At 39.2% G+C, this 18,988-nt stretch overlaps 1 non-coding gene across 1 annotated transcript; it reads right to left on the minus strand.

Moving 5' to 3' along the window:
- Positions 1–1,962: 1,962 nt before the first annotated feature.
- On the minus strand, positions 1,963–2,070 carry LOC132541558 (U6 spliceosomal RNA). Its single transcript, XR_009552704.1, has one exon. It is a non-coding gene; the product is annotated as a U6 spliceosomal RNA (small nuclear RNA).
- Positions 2,071–18,988: the final 16,918 nt, after the last annotated feature.

Genomic DNA, 18,988 nt, shown 5'->3' on the forward strand with positions numbered 1-18,988 from the left:
CTGACTGGGTGCATTGTTTGCTTCAGATCCTGCCATAATGCTTTCCACAGGTAATTTGGTTATGATAAATGGGAATTGTCACTAGTTAAAATTTAGATGACTTCCAGAGTCATGGCTATGGAAGACTTAAGGACTAACGATCTTTGAATTATGTGATATGTAAAGATCGCCTCTGGTCATTTCTGAAGAGTGGGGGAATCAATACTCTTATGAATCTTCAGCCTTCTCCCTATAATCATGAGTGATTTGGTGTCCACATTCAAAAGACTGCATATTCTTTTAAGTGAATGGGCAGTTTTTAAGACTGCCAGAGAGCCTTTATAGGGTATGTCTGTCTTCCCAGAGTCATTTGTAATTTACTTTGGTGCTTACAGCTACTCCCTTTTAAGGAAGTATGCCAGGAGTGTCCCTTCGAGTTGCTTACATCAATATGGTGGAAATGTTTTTGCAATGAACAAACTTCCAGACCACCTTTGGCACACAGGCTGTTTTTGTACCTTACCTCATCTATGAAGAAAATTTATAATTACACTACCTACCTCACAGTGGTGTCATAAGGATAGCATTTAAAAAGGATCTTTGTCTTTGGATGAAAAATGTGAGGGTACTTTGTATAGCAGAGTGTCTTCAACTTGTTTCTAAATGATAATAAATACCTTGAGATGCTACAGGGATCTCCTGCTGTCCTTGGCACCTTTCAAGTGATTTTTCTTTTCTTGGGACAGGAGGTATTAGTGCAAAATCCCAACCTCGAGAACCTCCTTGCTGCTTTGTCCAGAATGTCTTCTGGCCTGCTCATTCTCCCAGTGCTACACTTTAGCAAGAGGCATCTGTTAGCCATTTGAAACGTTTCTTCTTGAATTAAGGTCAAACCATTATCATTTCCATCTGGGTGTCTTAATAGTTCTTTTGATTCCTACACCCACCTCCCTCACCCCATCATGGATGTTGCCAGTTGAGGGAAGGAAAAAGCTGAACTCTTCTGTTCTAGTAGGCTCAGCATCTGTGCTTCCCATTCTTCTGTGCCCAAATTAATTCTTCAGTGGAGGTTAAAGAAGCAACTTCTCTTTGTGATAGTTGTGTACAAACCCTATTCTTTGTTTTTCCATATTTGAAGAAATGGCTTTACACTTCTTTGGTAAGTGCACTTATATTTTGCATATATTGAACAAATTTGCTTTATGTTGAAGCACATCCTGTGATGTTCCTCAGGTCACCAGGTCCAAGACAGCCAGTCAAATAGTACTTCCTTTGAAATGGTATTCCTTCAACCCTTTAAGCCAGAGAGAGAGAATGAGAAGACCCAAAAAGTAACCTTTTATCTTTTCCAGTCAATGGTTAAGTTGTATTTGCAATCTCTTTTTACTAGGAGCAATGATAAAATTTTACCAACTTTTCTTTGTTAAAGCTGGACTTTGGTATCCAAATTCAAAAGACTGCATATTCTTTTAAGTGAATGGGCAGTTTTTAAGACTGCCAGAGAGCCTTTGGTATGTCTGTCTTCCCAGAGTCATACGTAATTTACTTTGGTGCTTACAGCTACTCCCTTTTAAGGAAGTGTGCTAAGAGTGTCCCTTCAAGTTGCTTACATCAATATGGTGGAAGTGTTTTCCAATGAACAAACTTCCAGCCCATCATGGATATTGCCATGTCATTGGTATCTGACCAGAGTTATTTCTTCTATATATAATAGTCTACTTTACCTTTTGAGTAGAAGCCAACTTATCTCTATAGTTCCTTTTGTGTGTGTGTACTTTATTCTTATTTATTTATGTATTTATTTTGGATAGAGACAGAGAAATTGAGAAAGAAGTGGGACATAAGGAATGAGGAAGAGAGACACCTGCAGCACTACTTTACCACTTGTGAAGCTACCCCCCACCCCCCGCAGGTAGAGACCAGGGGCTTGAACTCTGGTCCTTGCACATGCTCTACCAGGTGCTCCATCACCTGGCACCCTGTATACTGTTTCTTATAGACAATATTTTTGCGTGTCATCCTTGCGCAGGGGCCATGATAATCTTCTCTGTATCGTTCCAATTTTAGTATATGTGCTGCCGAAGCGAGCACTATAGACAATATTTTTGAAAGGATGTCTCTTTGCTGTATTGATACTGTGTTCAGTAGTACAGTCTGGAGTCTAGACATGCTAAGTAAGATTCTAGCTCACCTGATGCCCTGGGATATTAAGATAGTATAACTATATACATATCAACAACACTTCATAATTAGATGGACTAAAGGTAAAGGCCACTCTTCTCAAACTAAATTTTGTATGGGACCAAGTTTCTGTTTTCATGACTATCTAAAGTATGATAGAATGAAGTTATTTCAGTGTACTAAGTCCTAGAAGGAGAACTGAATAAACAGCATTTACTATAATCCTAGCTTTGCCAAAGATTGGGTAGCCTGGATAGCACATATCATTTTCAAGGATACTTTAGAGGATATTTGATGGAGATGACCACTAGCATCTGATGTTAATTCAGAGCACCACCAAGTCCTTAATTTATAAACTGTGGTCATGCCTAGTGCTTGTTGAATTGAGGAAGAAACAACTTCGAAAATATCAGTTCATTAATTAATTATGCAAGGCCTAATTTTTCCAACAAGTGCATTTCTTGCTAAAGCATATACTTAGAATCTCCTTGACTCATCTATATCCAAGTTTGTTTTAACTTTTTCTTCCCCTAAGCCAAGGGCTTGCACATGTGTGATTTCACTACTTCACTACCACAAACTGTGGGCTGACTTTTTGATTCATACATGAAAAGAGAGAGAGAGAGAGAGAGAGAGAGACACCTCAATACCAAAACCTCCCGCTGATATGCCACACTATGTGGTGCTGATACTCAAATATGGGCCTCTCATGTGTCAAGGCATGAAACCCTGCCTAGCTGCTTTTAATAATTATTTTATTTTACACACACACACACACACACACACACCAGAACATCAGTCTGGCATATGTGATACTTGAGATTGAATCCTGGACTTCATGCTTCTGAGTTCAACACTTTATCCACACTGTGTTACCTCCCAGGCTGCCATGTCCAAGTTTCTTCACAACAAAAATGAACTCTCAAAACCTCAATTTTTGCTAAGATTCTTAAGTGTAGTTATCAAATGTTTCATATTTTACAACTTTTTACTGTTTGTTGTCTTATATTATTGGCTTTTGCTGTATCCATCTACTATAGTTTAGAATAATAATCAGGGACTAATTAGTTGAGAGTCTTTAGAAAGTATTGATAGGAAAAATTACTGTAGAATTTGGATCAAATTTTTGAAATTGCAGAATTAAAATATCTCCCATTTTTATAGAAGGTTGAGTATGATCATTCTAGTAGAAAATGATACTTTTCCATATCTTTTTTTATTTTGTTTTTTATTTATTTATTCAGAAAAGGAGACATTAACAAAACTGTAGGATAGGAGGGGTACAACTCCACACAATTCCCACCACCAGATCTCTATATCCCATCCCCACCACTGATAGCTTTCCCATTCTTTATCCCTCTGGGAGTATCCCAAGGTCATTGTGGGTTGCAGAAGGTGGAAGGTCTGGCTTCTGTAATTGATTCCCTGCTGAATGTGGGCTTTGACTGGTAGGTCCATATTCCCAGTCTGCCTCTCTTTTCCTAGTAGGGTGGGTCTCTGGGGAAGCAGAGCTCCAAGACACATTAGTGGGGTCGTCTGTCCAAGGAAGTCTGGTTGGCATCATGCTGGCATCTGGAACCTCGTGGCTGAAAAGAGAGTTAATATACAAAACCAAACAAATTGTTGAACAATTGTGGACCTAAAGGCTGGAATAGTGCAGATGAAGTATTGGGGGCTACTCACTGCAGACTCTTGCGTACTTCTGCTTTCAGGTATATATTTTTCCCTGGTTTATGGACACGTGTGAACATATGCTCTATCTCAGGGGACCTAGTCTATATCTAGGTTTGGGGACTTTGTTAGGAAGTGAACCATGTGGAATGTTATTAGAGAATACTATGAAAGGAAAAGTCTCACCAGAGTAATGAAGCTGAAGGGTTGTCATTCCACACCTGAAGTCTCTGGACACAGTCTGAAATGAAGCATGCTGGGGTGGCACTTGTTGCGTTAATTAGGTTGCAATCAGTGGATGCATATTATTTGATATGAATTGAGAGAAGCATGCAGGAAAGTGGGCCCTACCCTAAGGTTCCAGGACTGGGGGAAATATAGGCTCTATAGTGGAAATGTGAGGTTCCTGCTGTCTTAGGGTTCAAGAAGACAATGGATAGTTATTGTTATCATCACATTATTTGGTAATTGGGTTAACTTTGAAAACTCCCTTTGCTAGGATTTGCTGTATAATACCCAACATCTTGTATATAGTTGCACCACTGGTTGCTTCTGTTCTCCCTGGTCTAGGCTTTTGAGAGAGTCAACATATCAAAAACTCAGCCTATGTATTAAAAAGATTCAGTCTGTGACGTTTGAGAAATGCAATCAATTTTTCCCCTCATATTAATTAAATAGTGATTTATATGACTACAATTTAATAGGAATGTACATAAACACCATTCCCACCACCAAAAGACTGTGTCCCATAACACCCACCCACCCCACCCCCCACCACCCTGGGAAGCTGATTGTCCACCCTCCCCCTCACCACAGGGTTTTTACATTGGTGCCCTACTCTAAATTTAGTCAGATCCTGCTTTTAGTTTCCCTTTCTGTTCTTCTTTCTCAGCTGCTGTTGATGAGCGGGATCATCCCATACTCATCTTTATCTTTCTGACTTAGCTTACTTAACATAATTCCTTCTAGCTCCATCCAAGATGGGTCAGAGAATGGGTTCATTGTTTTTAATAGCTGCTTAGTATTCCATTGTATATCTATACCACAGCTTTCTCAGCCACTCATCTGTTGTTGGGCACCTGGTTTGCTTCCAGGTTTTAGCTATTATGAATTGTGCTGCTATGAACATAAGTGTACACATTTTTTTTTTTGGCTGGGCATTATGGAATCCTTGGGGTATATCCCCAGGAGAGGAAATACTGGGTTATATGGAACATCCATGTCTACCTTTGTGAGAGTTCTCCAGACTGCTCTCCAGAGAGGTTGGACCAATTTACATTCCCACCAGCAGTGCAGAAGAGTTCCTCTGTCCCCTCTCCAGCATTTGTTGCTGCTGTCCTTTTTGATGTATGCCATTCTCACAAGAGTGAGGTAGTATCTCAATGTTGTCTTTATTTGCATTTCTTTGACAATCAGTGACCTGGAGCAATTTTTTCATGTTTATTAGCCTTTTGGATCTCCTCTGAAGTGAATGTTTTGTTCATATCCTCTGCCCATTTTTGGACGGGATCATTTGCTTTTTTGGTGCTAAGTTTGCTGAGCTCTTTATATATTTTGTTTATTAGTCTCTTGTCTGATGTATGGCATGTGAAAATTCTCTCACATTCTGTGAGGGATCTGTTTGTGTGATGATTTCTTTGGCTGTGCAGAAGCTTTTCAATTTGATATAGTCCCACTGGTTTGTTTCTGCTTTAGTCTTCCTTGCAATTGGGTTAGTATCATCAAAGATGTCCTTGAGGTTTAGGTGGGAAAGTGTTCCACCCATTGTTTTCCTCTAAGTATTTGATAGTTTCTGGTCTAACATCCTTGATCCATTTGGAGTTGATTTTTGTTTCTGGTGAGATAAGGTGGTTCAGTTTCATTCTTCTGCATGTTTCAACCCTGTTTTCCCAGCACTATTTATTGAAGAGAGCCTCCTTCTTCCATTTATACTTTGGGTCCCCTTATCTAAGATTAGATTTCCATAGGTGTGGGGGTTTAGTTCTGGGCTTTCAATTGTGTTCCACTGGTCTGTGTGCCTTTTTTTGTTCCAGTACCAGCCTGTTTTGATGATGATGGCCTTATAATATAGTTTGAGATCTGGGAGTGTGATGCCTCCATTTCTGTTTCTTTTTCTCAAGATGGTTTTGGCAATTCTAGGTGTTTTTTGGTTCCAGATAAATGATTGTAGTTTTTGTTCTATTCTCTTAAAGTAGCTTGGTGGAACTTTGATGGGTATTGCATTAAGTTTGTATATGAACCTGGGGAGAATATTCATTTTGATAATATCTATTCTTCCAATCCATGAGCATGGGATGTCTTTCCATTTCTTGGTATCAGTTTCTATTTCCTTAAGTAGTGGCTCATAGTTTTCAGCATACAAGTCTTTCACTTCTTTGGTCAGCTTTTTTCCTAGGTATTTTATTGATTTTGCTGCAACCATGAATGGGAGTGATTTCTGGATGTCTTCTTCTTCAGATTTAGTGTTTGCATAAAGAAATGCCACTGATTTTTGTACATTGATTTTGTAGCCTGACACCTTGCTCTATTGCCTAATAACTTCCAGTAGTTTTCTGCTGGTTTCTTTAGGTTTTTCTATGTATACTATCATGTCATCTGCAAATAGTGAGAGCTTGACTTCTTCCCTTCCAATCTGTATTCCTTTGATTTCTTTCTCTAGCCTGATTTTGATGGCAAGAACTTCCAATACTATGATGAAGAGTAATGGTGATAGTGGACAGCCCTGTCTAGTTCCTGATCTGAGGGGGAATGCTTTCAGCTTCTGTCCATTGAGTATGATGTTGGCTGTAGGTTTGCTGTATATGGATTCCACTGTCTTGAGGAATTTCCCGTCTGTTCCCATTTTTTGCAGTGTTTTGAGCATGAATGGATGTTGCATTTTGTCAAAGGCTTTCTCTGCATCTATTGAACCATTCTTGGTTGGTTTTCTTTTTTTTTTTTCTGTTCTTTACAATTGTTTTTACGAAGTCTTTTTAATTTTCTGAAAAAATGAACAAGCCTATACTCATAAGCTAATTTTGTTTTATTTTGTTTTCCTTTGCTTTTCTTTTTTCTGTAACTGGGTGATAGGAGAAAATAATGGAAGAGAGCTGTAAGAGAAATTCATTTACTAAAAGAGATAGTCTGTGAGGGCAGGCAGTTATGGGTGCGTGTTACTATATGCAAAGACCTAGGTTCATGCTCCTTCCTACCTGCGGGGGAGCAAATACTGCAGTTGTCTTTCTGTCTCTCTCCCTATCTCCCACCACACCCTCAAAATTCTCTCTGTCTTAGCAAGTAAAAGAAATAAATGGTGGACAGGAGCAGTGGGTTCATCATACAAGCACCAAACCCAAGCAATAACCCTGTTGGCAATGTAAAATAAAAGAGATAACCTCTATAAATTTAGTTGTTCCCCTGCTTACAATTTGCACAAATTGTAAAAGTAATTACAATACATTTGATGTGAGACTGTTACTGAATTTTGTTAACTACTGGTTTTAAAAGTTCCCATTATGTTACCCTATATGTCAGATGCATGTTGATAATCATGTTACAGAAATAATTGATTCTGTTCCTGTTCAAACCTTTTCTCCATCTCTTAGAGTCTTTACATTCCATGAATACATACCTCTTCATTCATGTATTTTTGTTTAAGTATAAGATAACCTTCTTTGCCACCTTCCATGTTGCAGCAAGAATGGTGTTCTGGCTCCACATTTATAAATGAGGCCCAGTTCTATGATTTTTTTTTTTTTTTCTATTTTAGCAGTCTGTGTTGTGAGCCCTACTTAGTTCAAGTTATTTCACTGAGGTTCGGTGCCGGTACTACGGATCCATTGCTCCTGGTAGCCATTTTTTTCTTAATTTTTTCTTACCTTTATTTATTTATTGGATAGAGACAGCCAGAAATAGGGTGGAAACTGGGGGACTTGAACCTGGGTCTTTGTGTGCTGTAATGTGTATACTTACTTAACCATGTGTGCCATCACCCAGACCCTCATTTTTTCTCTTTTTTATTTGACAGGACAGAGAGAAATTGAGAGGGGAAGGGGAGATAGAAAGGGAGAGACAGACACCTGCAGACCTGCTTTGCTGTTTTTGAAGCATCCCCCTGCAAGTGGGGAGCAGGGGCTCGAACCTGGGTCCTAGGTCCTGTGCACTTAACCAGGTGCACAATTGCCCAGCCTCCCAGACTCTTGTCACTTTCATTTTAAAATCCAAATTTATAGGCATCTAGAGCATTTGACAACTTCAGTATGTCTTCTAGTTTGGATAAAATTGACTTCCAGTTTAGAACTCTCATATATTATAGCACTTTTTTTTTCATTGTAGGTAGGTGTTATCTATTAATTTTTTTCTTTATTGGGGAGAGGTTAATGGTTTACATTCAATAGTAAAATACAGTAGTAGTTTGTACAAGTATAACATTTCTCAGTTGTCCACATAAATTATCTATGAGTTTTATTGCCAATAGTAAAATAGGTATTAAAAAGTGTTATGAAAGGAAATTGTTTTTCAGACACTTGAAGACCACTAACCACTTTCATTGTGCAGATATTGAATTGAAAGCCTCAGCAGTTTAGGCAAGTTGGACTCTTAGCAGTTTCCATGGAATGACCTTGCCATCACAAGTAGAACTTTGGTTTAACTGTGTTCATAAGAGCTGCTTGACTTTGACATTCCTCCTGCTCACTTCAAAAATGACCTTTAGTTGTTATTTATCTTTAATTTTTATTTAAGTTAACATTGGTCCAGCCATGTACAGGGGAGGGTCAGAGTTTAGGAACTCTGAGGGCAGAGTTAATATGCTGTGAGAAATATGCTGAGAACAGCAGATTTTGTCAGTTATCATTCAGGGGCTATAGGAATATTTGCGTGCAGGAGTTTGATCTTAATTTAAAGCCATTCACTTGCATTGACTACCCATTTCTTAAATAAAAATTCATTTTTGCAACAAAGTTGAAGAAAGAAACATTTGCAAAACCAAACAAAAACACAATTTGAGATTTTGATATATGCTAAAATCACAAAAGTAAGAGGAAAGAGGGAGAGAAGCTGAAATGGGCAGTGGGAGACGGGTCTTGGCACCTCCATGGGGCCATTTAACAAGGTAATAATCACTCAGTCTTACAGTCCTGTAAGCAAAGGTTTGCTCAATGATAAAAGTACAGTCACCACTTTAGAAACCAAGTAAACACTGAGAAAATGCTGATTTAGATATGGTAATTTAATCCCACTTAGAAAGCAGAAGTCTTTAGCAGTGCTTCTTTGTGAAGTGCCAAAAGTGTACCGAGATAAGGTTTATATTTAAATTACCATGCTTTTTTTGCAAAACAAAATAAATTCCTATCTGTAAACTAATTTCCCCAGCATTTTGTTTTATAGCACAAAAAAGAATGTGTTCCTAAGTCAGTGTGCAAGGCCTCAATATTTATTTGACTCAATCAGTAAACAGTAAGCATCTACACACACTTACTGTGATGCTACCTGCTCTAACACTAAAAAAAAAAAAAATGCATAATGGCTTTAAAAACAATAGTAATTTCTTAAATAAGACCTCAGCAGATGTTGATGAGCTAAGAGCTGTCCTCTTAGTCTCAACTCAGAAGCCTAAGTCTCTTCCATTTTGTGTTCTTTCATCCTCAATGTGTGACTTTTCAAGCATCCTTCTATTTCAAACTGACGGATGAGGAAAGATCATGGAGGACATGCACAGAAGTGTTTTATATACCAGATATAAAGGTGGCATATGCCACACTGATGACTTGCAAGGCTAGGCAGTTGGGGAATGTAGTCTGATGGTAGGCTCAGAATTGGTGCTCAACTTTTTGTGACAATGAAAGCAATCTGCTATGTACTGGACTTAAAAAATTATGAAAATCTTATGCCTGAGGATCCAAAGCCCCAGGTTCAGTACCCTGCACCACTATAAGCTACAGCTGAGCAGTGCTCTGATAAATAAAATAAAATAAAATTAGGAAAGCTACGTTATAGCCAAATAGAAATGCACTATTATGTACTAAAAGAATTGTCCTACTAGAGGTAGATCAAATGTCAAAAATGGATATTTGGCACACACAGCTTTGGAGCAAAATGCCATGGCATTGCTTAGGACACATGGAGCTTCTGTTATCCAGAACTTCTGTCACTAAATGTGTATATATATTACAACAAACAATAGAGGGACATTCAGGTGCCAATTACTGGGTCTTATCACTACAAGCATGTTCTATGATAAGGAGCATAGAGCTATTAAAAATGCAGACTCTTGGGTCCCACCCCCAGAAATATGAACTCAAGATTTATACTTTATTAAGGCCCCTCAGGTGATTATCATCCACATTAAGACCTGAAAGAAGGGGCTGAGTGGTGGTACACTCAGTTGTGTGTACATATTGCCCATGTTACTATGTCACAGCCTGCAGAAGGGAGTCTTCACAAGCAGTGAAGCAGGGCTACAGGTGTCTCTCTTTCTCTCTTCTCCCCCCCCCAATTATTTTTGTTCTATTAATTTAGGGAGGAAAAATAAAAGTGTGGTCCAGGAGGTAACACAGTGGATAACGCATTGGACCCTCAAGCATGAGGTTCTGAGCTCAATCCCTGGCAGCGCATGTACCAGAGTGATGTCTAGTTCTTTCTCTCCTTTCTTTCTTATTAATAAATAAAATAATAATAATAAAAGAAAAGAATAAAGGAAGAAAGAAAGGGGCTGGTCAGAAAGAAAGAAAAAGGAAAGAAAGAAAGAAAGAAGGAAAGAAAGAAAGAAAGAAAGCTCACATAGTCTCCTAAGGTGAATATGGGCCCCAGATCACATCAAATAGATGGGGTTTACAGTCAACAATATTTATACACCTTTCCCATATTGGGGAGCTACTCTCTTCCCTGATCCAGCTTTCTGGTCCTTTTCCAACCATGATGTCATCTCCCCAGACAATAACTTGGATATCAGATTCCAGGCTTGAGGGCGGGGGGAAGCTAGTATAGCCACAGGCCCTTTGGGATATAACTGAAATATGCCTACTAGCTATCTACAAAACAGAGACACCCCCCCTCCCCAACTCTTCATATGCACTATTCCAGCCTTTAGGTTCATTATTAGTCAACCAGACTTCCCTGGACAGAAAACCCCACCAATGTGTCTTGGAGCTCCAAATCTCCAGAACCCCATCCCACTAGGGAAAGAGAGAGGCAGGCTAGGAGTATGGATCGACCTGTCAATGCCCACGTTCAGCGGGAAGCAATTACAGAAGCCAGACCTTCTGCATCCCACAATGACTTTGGGTCCATACTCCCAGAGGGATAAAGAATAGGAAAGCTATCGGGAGGGAATGGGACATGGAATTCTGGTGGTGGGAATTGTGTGGACTTGTACCCCTCTTATCCTATGGTTTTTGTCAGTGTTGCCTTTTTATAAATAAAAGTTTTTTAAAAAGGAAGGAAAGCAAGGGAAAAAAAAAAAAAGAAAAGGGCTGGGTGGTGGCACAGCAAGTTAAGTGTACATGGTGCAAAGCACAAGGACCAGCATAAAGATCCCGGTTCAAGCCCCTGGCTCTCCACCTGCAGGGGGTTGCTTCACAGGCAATGAAGCAGGTATGCAGGTGTATATCTCTCCCTGTCTCTGTCTTCCCCATCTCTCTTGATTTCTTTCTGTTCTGTACAACAATAATAACCACAGTGATAAACAACAAGGGCAACAAAAGGGAAAAAAATAGCCTCCAGGAGCAGTGGGTTTGTCGTGCAGGCACCAAGTCCCAGCAATAACCCTAGAGGCAAAAAAATGAAAATAAGTAAATAAAAATTAATTAAAAAAATAAAAATAAGGGCAATGGATTCACACAGGCACCAAGCCCCAGCAATAAGCCTGGTGGCAAAAAAAGAAGAGAAAAACTTGAAACAGTTCAAGTTATTAAGGGGTCCTGTCATTTATCAGTACCATGACTTTAGCTACATTGCTTAATCTCCTTCCTTCTATTTTCTCATCTGTGAAAATGAGTATATGAATATTGGGGTATTATTCTAGAGACCATAAACACAAGTCTTATACACCTGACAGTGAGCATTGACTATTTTTACATGTTAAATGTTTACTTTTCAAAGGAACTGGGAAGTAGCTGGTGAAATCACTCTGCTGGGAAGACTTCTGCTTTGCCATGCATGTGGCCCAAGTCAGCCCCTGGCCCCAATGACAGTGGAAGTTTTGGTGCAATAGTCCTTCTCTGTGTGTGTTTCTGTTTCTTTATTTGTGAAAAATTCGGTCTGGAGAAATGAAGACCTGATGATGACAAAAACAAGAACTGGAAAGAGAGGTGCAGATGTTGGCACTGTAACTATTTGAACTCATCATTTTCCCCACCCTTATCCTTAATTATGCCACACTAAGGAATTTGAGCACCTTGAAATGGCGAGAAGAGATTTTTATTCATTTGTTTTATTTAGTCTGAAACCCCCTAAAAATGAGCAATTATAGAAAAAAAAAAAAACTTTACCAAAGTCTACAAATGCTGTTAGTCCTGAAAATAAACAAATAAACCAAACAAATCCTACTTTAGGCAAGTCTTAATTTCAGTCAGTGAATTAGCAAGATATAACCGCAAAAGTGCATGCAGAAATAACCATATTTTCTTTTTTATATATATTTTTATTTAATCATTATTGGCTAGACACAGAGAAATTGAGAGGGAAGGGAGACAAAGATAGAGGGAAAGAGACAGAGAGACACCTGCAGCCCTGCTTCACCGCTTGTGAAGTTTCCTCCTGCAGGTGGGGACCAGGGGCTTGAACCATAACCAAATTTTCTAAAGCTGAGAGACACTGACTTTAACAGACTTTAATCATGACATGTTTCAATTCTAGATTAATAGAAATAAGGAAAAGTGTTGTTAAAAGCATACGACAGAAAAGGGGATATTTGTTGACTGAATAAATTTTTTTCAACCAGAAAATAACCTTGTTTTCCATCTTTTGAAAGGTACATTAGCAAAGTTAGCATTACAAAGTTAGCTTTGTGCCTCATTTATTAAGTGTAGTAAATACACATTTTCAGTTTTGTTTTTATTTATTGTTTTGTAATGACTTAGATCTCCCATCCAAGCTTCTAAGTGTCTAGACTTCATCCTTTTCATACTATTTCTCTTCATCCTATGTGGTCAGTCTAAAAAGTTATCAGATTTCAGACTCAGTCTGCATTTCCCTAAGCATAAAAACTGTGACTTTTAGAATAGCTTTTAAAATGTCAGTTCCTAGTATCAGTTTACTTGACTTTTGCTTCTTTCTTTAAAAATCTGTTTTGCAATTTAAAAAATACTGGTTTAATTAAGGGGTGTTTACCAATGTGAGTAGTTTACTTTAGGCTCATCAAATTCTTGAAAACTGGAAAAGAAATTGAAAGGCTTTATTTTTAATTCTTGTGGCTTTCATTCAGGGAAAGAGAATCCAGCATTACTCACATTTGAGTCATATAGGATCAAGGCACAAAATTTATCCTAAATTATTAGATTACGCCATTTTTTTTCAATTACAAATCAGTGGGAACTTTTCAAATTAGGATCACCCTCTTTCTTGTCTCCATCTAAGTAAAAATTCAGACCCCCCTATACATTCAGACCCTGCTTCCTAGAAAAACTGATTTGGGGGGACCGGGTAGTGCCACACATATCACCATGTGCAAGGCCCAAGGTCTCAGCCTCCACTACCCACCTGCAGGAAGGACACTTCAAGAGCAGTGAAGCAGGTCTGCAGGTGTTTATCTTTGTCCACCTCTCTCTATGCCCCTCCCCTCTCAGTTTCTCTCTGTAAAATAAAAATAGGGGAAAAACTGGCCACTGGGAGCAGTAGATTCATACTGTAGGCATCAAGCCACAGCAATAACCCTGGTGGGAAAAAAGTTTGATTTAGTTTCACAAGTGCAAGTATGACATATTACATAACTATTTCCCTCATGCAGCACTTAGTATAGGATCAGAACTAAAAGGTGCTAACATTTTCTTGTTGATAAGGAAAAAGATATCCTAGCAAATGTCATTTCTAGCCTCACATAACCCCCATTGGGAACTACATAAGCATGGAGAAAAATACAAGAATACATCCCTGTTTTTAGTTCAGTGTCGTCGTATGGTACAGTGGTGAATCACTATATCTAGGATTTTTGTTGTTCAATTTTATTTTTATAATAATTGTTGCATGTGCCAGTATCAAATTATAATCCTCGATTATAGTCATTTTAACAGTCTTCTAACATTCATAATTCTATCCTAGTCTGCAACAGCATATCATTCCTTGGTATACTCATTTTAATATTCTATCTTGGTAGCTTTACTGAGATGCAATCCACAAACTATAAAATGTATTCATTTAAAGTGCAAGCCAGTGCTTTTTAGTATACCCATCCATCCTGTAGACAGTCACTATCTACTTTTAGAACATTTTCAACACCCTAAAAGGAAAACTCATACCCATCAGCAGTCATTCCTTATTCTCACTCTCCTCCCTCTTCCCCACTGTGGTAAAAATCCTGGATTTTGCTGTCCTTTGTTCCTCTCCTGAGACTCTTCTCAAGGTTGTCCTCACTGGCAGAACAGTGTCTCAATAAATATCTGTTGCACTAACAAATCCTCACATTTTAGCCAGAAGCTATGGGCAGCAGATGAAGAAGAATTGTGAGGGCAATGAAACAGATGTCAAGGAACTAGGTGGTGGTGCACCTGGTGAGCACACATGTTACATTGTGCAAAGAATCAGGTTCAAGCCCCTGGTTCACACCTGCAGCAGGGGATGTTTCACAAGCAGTGAAGCAGTGCTACAGGTGTCTTTCTGTCTCTCTCCATCTCTATCTTCTATCCCCTTTCAATTTCTCTCTGTCTCTATCCAGTAAATAAATAAAGCTTTAAGAAGAAGAAGAAAGAGAAGAAATAGATATCAAAAGACTAAATTCAAATCCTGAGTCTGGGGCTGGCAAAATAGCTCACGTTGATAGTACCCTGATTGTCATGTGTGTGTGTAACCCAGATGCAAGCCCAGGCCCCACTGCACTAAAGGAAGATTCAGTGCTGTGGTATCTCCTCTCTCTCCCTCTCCCCCCCTCCTTTGCCTCTCTAATCAATCAAACAAAAACCCAACTCTGTTGTTTACTAATAATTTTGCTTTGTGTTTAGAGCTAGTACTTTCTCCCTTCCCCCCTCCAAAAAATTATTAATTTATTAATGAGAGAGTATGCCAGAGCATGCTGACATCAAACTCAGGACCTCAAGCTTATATCCAGCTCTGTCCACTGCACAACCTCTCAGGCCACATTGCTTAACCCTTTCAAAACCTCCTCTTTAATATCTATAAATATGAAGTATATCTACTTCACAAAATGGTTGTGCAGATCTCTTGAGAAGCTGTGATCACATCACAGGGCATAATAGTACCCAGCTCACTCTAGGAAGATCATTAGTATTTATTCGCTGATGAGGCAGAAAGCCTAGCTTGGCAACCATGAGAAATACCCTCTGTCATGTTTTCCTAATGTCTAATCTACCTGCAGAAATTTCCTCTGATCCCCAACCTAAGGGACCCAAGCAGCAACATAGCACTCCCCCTGCCCTTGGTCTTCCTAGTTTCTTTCCTCAACGTGGAATTCTAAAGTACAAATTAAACTTCCTACTTCTACTTACCTCCCAACTGCTGCTTCTCCTGTTTCTTCATGACCATTGCTTCATCTTCTCCATGTGCTGAACTCACTGTAAGGCACAGACTTTGTATACAAACAGCGACAGTCAATCAGCTGTGAAGACCTGACCTAGGATAAGTCGCCAACACATTGGTTGCTCATCCCCCTCCCCAACCCTCCCCCCAGGAATGCAGAATTTCTCCAGAATAATATATGCTGCCAGATAGGCAATTGGAGCTTTTCTCTGATTGCTGGGTTTTTAAGAACTAGAGAACACGTTTATCCTTTTTTCCCTCAATTACCACCTCCTTCGGACTCCTGAGTTGCCATCACAGATTCATTATGTGTGCATCTTGCAAAAATGTCTCCTACACAGCAATGATGAAATAAGAAAAGCTGCCATTTACAGGATGATAAGCATTCTAAATAAATTATCTCACATCTTTACAGCAGCCTTGCAAGTTAGATATTTTATAGGGGGAAATAATCTGAAGAAAAATGCTATTGAGGGCTGGGAAAACAGCATAATGGTTATGCATAAGACATTCATGCCTGAGGCTCTGAAGTTCTAGTTTTAATCCCCAGCACCATCATAAACCAGAGCTGAGCAGTGCTCTGCTTCTCTCTCTGTATTCTCTCTCTCCCCCCCTCTCTCAAGTAAATAAATAAATAAATGTTTAAAAAGTTAAAATACTGTTGAATCACTAATAAAAATGAAATAAAAAGAAAGGAGCTTAGCTCACCTGGAAGAGCACTCATATTCTCATGGTAATGGAGGAATTCCTCTCTGTCTCTCTTAATGCCCTGAGGTAGTAAAGCCAGGTGGGTTCTTACTAGTGCTAAGTATTGCCTTACATATTATGATCCAAGTATCCCACCTTGCAGAATTATCACATATACTTGACTATAATTTTAAATTACGTCACATCACTAACTCAAGAGGTGTATCATATACTTGATAAATCTTTTCCTTCAATAAAAAATGATATTTTAAATTAGGGATTAGCTAAAATTTTTGATAAAGGGTTACATAGTAATTTTATTTTTTAGACTTTTTTTATTTAAGAAAGGAGACATTAACAAAATCATAGGATGGGGGGGTACAATTCCCGCCACCCAATCTCCATATCCCATCCCATCCCCAATAGCTTTCCCATTCTCTATCCCTCTGGGAGCATGGACCCAGGGTCATTGTGGGTTGCAGAAGGTGGAAGGTCTGACTTCTGTAATTGCTTCCCCGTTGAACATGGGTGTTGACTGGTCAATCCATACTCCCAGTCTGCCTCTCTCTTTCCCTAGTAGGATGGGTCTCTGGGGAAGCGGAGCTCCAGGACACATTGGTGGGGTCTTCAATCCAGGGAAGCCTGGCCGGCATCCTGATGGCATCTGGAACCTGGTGGCTGAAAAGAGAGTTAGCATACAAAGCCAAACAAATTGTTGGAAGAATCATGGACCCAAAGGTTGGAATAGTGGAGATGAAGTGTTGGGGGGGGTACTCAATATAGTAATTATTTTAGAATTTTTTGATTGCTGTTTGCCACCATTGTCATTGTTGGCATTCAGTATCTGTACAATTCCACCACTTCTGTTTTGGTGGCCTTTTTTCTTATTTACTATTGCATAGAGACAGAGAAAGTGAGAGGGGAGGGAGAAATGGAAAAGGAGAGAGACGGAGAGATACCTGCAGCTCTACTCCACCACTCATGAAGCTTTCCCCCTGCAGGTGGGCACTAGGGGCCTGCACACTAGTGTGTGTGCTTAACCAGGTGCACAACCACTTGGCCCCACCATTTTATTTTTCTTCACTTTATCTTTTGATAAAACATGGAGATAAATACAGAGGGAGGGAGAGAAAGAAAGAGAGACACCTGCAGTACTGTTTCAGTGCAATCATGAAACTTCTCCCTTGCAGGTGGGAATGGGGAAATCTCACCTGGGTCCTCACACATGCGCCCTACTCGTCCCGATTTTAAGCTTTTTAAGTTTTTTTTATTAGTGATTTAATAATGGTTAACAAGATTGTAGGATAAGAGAGGTACAATTCCACACAGTCCCATCCCTTCCATTGGAATCTTCCCTATTTTTCCCTCTGGGATTATAAACCAAAATTCTTTTCTTCTTCCTCTTTCTCTTCTTTCTCTTCTCCTCTTCCTCCTTTTAAAATTATTTTTATCTATGTATTGGATAGAGACAGACAGAAAATAGAGAGGGCAGAGAGAGATAGAGAGGGAGACAGACTTCTACCACACTGGTTCACCACTTATGAAGCTTTCCCTCTGCAGGTAGGAACCAGTGGCTTGAACCCAGATCCTTGCACACCTTAACATGTGCACTCAACCAGATGCACCACCACCCAGCCCCAAGGACCAACTTTTTATGGGATGCAGAGCATGGAGTATGACTTCTGTAATTGCTTCTCCATTGGACATGGATATTTTCAGCTTTAGCCATATCCCCAGCCTATTTCTATCTTTCTCTAGTGGGTTCTGGAGAGATGAGGTCCTGGAACATATTGGTGAGGCTGTCTGCCCAGGGAAGTCAGGATGGTGTCATGGTAGTGTCTGCGACTTGGTGGCTGAAGAGCACTAAGATATAAAGCAGAACAAATTTAGTAAACAGGAACCCAAAGGTAGGAATAGAGCAGATGAAACTAGGGGTCTTCATGTGAGAAGGAGCTAGGGAGTCTATTTTTGATATATTCCAAGGGGTCCATGACTAATACACACTCTCTGACTGGGGAGATGTCTTAGCAATTGAGTACCTGCCTTGTCTGCATGAGGTCTTAGATTTGATCTCCAGCATCACTTGTAACTAGGGTGGTGCTCTACTGTCTCTCTCTCTATCACTCTGTCTCTATAAATAAATAAACCATATGGTATATTATTCAACTCTATTGCTGTGTCATGAAAGCAGCCATAGATAATATGGATGAAAATGTGTGTATTTGTCTGCATTCCAGTATGTTTTTATGTCTAGAGGCCAAAATTTACACATTAAATATTTTTTAATTATTTATTTATTGGATGGATATAAAGAGAAATCAAAAGGGAAGAAAGGGAGACACCTGCAGCACTGCTTCACCAGTCATGAAGCTTTCCCCCTTCCAGGCCACAGTAGCTTAGTCTTTTAATCAATAAAAAACAAAATGGTGATTGCCCTCTGACCCTTACCTACTTCCTCCTAGTGAAGGAAGCTTAATACCTATTGCATTCTTATCTTCTTTGTGCAAAGTATTTAATTTGTTTTAGTTGTAATCCTCTTGTTTTTTCAGATGGAAATATACTTGCAAAGAGTCAAATAGCCAGCACAAGCTTATAATACTAGTATAAACCCAAGAGTTATACTCAAATTCCATAAACCCTTCCAACCCAGAGAATATAAACTCCCAAGAGAGCAAAAATCTCATTGAACTTATTCTATGTAAAATCATCCAGACCTGAATAAATGCTTATTGAGTAAATAGATGAATGATTTTTTTAAAAAACTTTATGCTAGTAGTTCTTAATCTACACTTAAGGCAGAGAT

Source organism: Erinaceus europaeus, chromosome 11, assembly GCF_950295315.1.
Source record: "Erinaceus europaeus chromosome 11, mEriEur2.1, whole genome shotgun sequence".
Lineage (NCBI taxonomy): Eukaryota > Metazoa > Chordata > Mammalia > Eulipotyphla > Erinaceidae > Erinaceus > Erinaceus europaeus.